This window comes from Helianthus annuus, chromosome 11 (assembly GCF_002127325.2).
Source record: "Helianthus annuus cultivar XRQ/B chromosome 11, HanXRQr2.0-SUNRISE, whole genome shotgun sequence".
NCBI classification, from domain to species: Eukaryota; Viridiplantae; Streptophyta; class Magnoliopsida; order Asterales; family Asteraceae; genus Helianthus; species Helianthus annuus.
The window spans coordinates 147,481,197-147,483,410 of NC_035443.2; positions in this window are offsets into that span (position 1 = coordinate 147,481,197).

Sequence of the window (2,214 nt, forward strand, 5' to 3'; positions counted from 1 at the left end):
TAACTTCAGACGTGCTGCAGGTGCGTACATTATCACAGATTTGAATCTATCCTGGGGACCCGATCAAAGCCTTGAACAATCAAACTTTGGTATGATTTTCATTTTGTCGAAGGATTTCAATTTCTTTCGACAGACAATTCTGTCTTCTTTTCTTTTTCTCTCCATCAAAGGCAACAATTTCTTTTGTCGCCTATCTTGTGCAAGGACGCTCCACTATCAACAATCTTACGACTATCGAAAGTTCCTCCTGGAACATCCTACACACTCACTCAGAGATTAGTTGGAGAGGGGGACCCAAGCCTTCATAGACTTGGGTTGCCCCTGAGAATCAAGAAATGTAATTTCAATTTCCTGATGATTTTCAAACACAACACCTCCCCCTGAACTTTCACCCTTTTTAGGTTTCCAAGTTTGTTTTTGTTTACCAGTTTGATTCTTATAAACAGATTTTGAAACTTCTGGTTTTAATGATTGTGAAGAACTTGGTTCCCTTTTGACTTCAGATTTTAAAGCCTTTTCAACAGCTTTGATGTATTGACGTTGTTGTTTCGTTTCTTGTTCCTTAATAGTTCTTTTATCATGTTTTGGTGAAACAGGACGACGTTGTGGGTGAACCTTTTCAGGTGGTGCTCTTTCAACAAATTTCTCTTTGGGAGTATTTGTACAATTTTTAATGATATGTCCAAACTCCCCACATTTGAAACAAGTTATCGTTCGAATATGATTGACGACCTGACGTAGAAGTTGTAGACCCAGAGGTACTAGCTTCACACCTGTTTGTGTGTTGGGTGTAATTGTTATCACTATTACGTTTCAAAATGTTGACTTTTTGTACAAAATCGGTATTTGATTTATTTTCAAAAGTCTCCACTTTATCAGTTCCTTTGGAGGCCACAAACTTAACTTCTTTTGTTTTCTTCTTGTAACGAGCTCCTTTTGAATCAACCTTCGCCTTTAGCTTTGGAGCTCGTTGTTGTTGTTTACCCTTAAAAGCAATTGGTTGTCGCTTTGTCGGTGATTTTTGTTTTCCAAATTGTTTTCTGATTTCAGCCTTTGGAATTGGATCACACTGAGTTACAGTAACTCTCGGGATCGTCTTTCCCAAAAACTTGCTTGTGTTATCTTCAAAAACTTTATCAATCAAATATGGATTGACATTTTTAATTGGAAAATCTTTTTCTGAATAAATTTTAACATCTCCGACCAAAGTGTACAACAAGTTATTGCTTTTAACAGCAGACACACTTTCCTTCTCATTCTTGACATCTTTGACAGCTTTGACAGGATCTATCACTTGCTTGGCAACAGGTTGCACTGCAGGAGCAGGAGGATCACAAAGAATATGATTCTCAATTGGAATTTCTACTCCTTTTGTCTCATCAAGTGATTCATCCTGGTCACTCACATCTGATTCATCATCTGACGAATCATAGTCCTCAACGGTTGGAGGACTTTGATTTGAAGCACATGATGGCTTTTCTTTGCTATCAGATGAGCCCTCCGATGAATTGTCCGTTTTGAAACCTAAACTAGTTGTAATATCCTCAGAATCGAGAGGTACAGATGGTTCAAAACGAGGCATATCCTCTTCATTAGGCATTCTGGTATAGTTGTGTCTCAAAGGGGGTGGGCATGCCTTATACCCAATGCCTTTTCTTTTCCCTTTTAGCTGTTGAACGTCAATGATGTGATCAAGCACAAATCGGGAGTTAGAATAACTCTCCAACTTTTTCTTGATAGCATCATGCTCGCATTTGGCAATGGCTAGTTCCTTTTTGGTTTCCTCAATGATGTTAATGTAATCGTTAATACTAACTTGTTTATGATAAGCAACTTTTTTCACTTCGGAAACACTTTTCTTTAACGTTTCAATCACAGATTTAAATTCCTTTTCGTTTCTAACCAGAGCCATATTTGCCTCTTTGCACTTTGATAGTTCAATAACCAAACTCTGATTGTGACTATGAATCGTTTCAGATTCACGTTTCAATTCAGCACATTCATGTTTCATATTAGCACAATCACTACATATGCTAGGAGTTTCAGATTTTACCTGACTTGTAGAAGTTGTGACATTAGCCATGAAGGCAGTCTGTGAAGAGAAAGATCCATCTTTAGTGAGAATCTTCTCCATTTCTTCTGATGTAGCATCAGCTTTCTTGATTAAGTCAGATTTTTGACATTTCATCTCCTTGGCATCATTTGACAAACTAT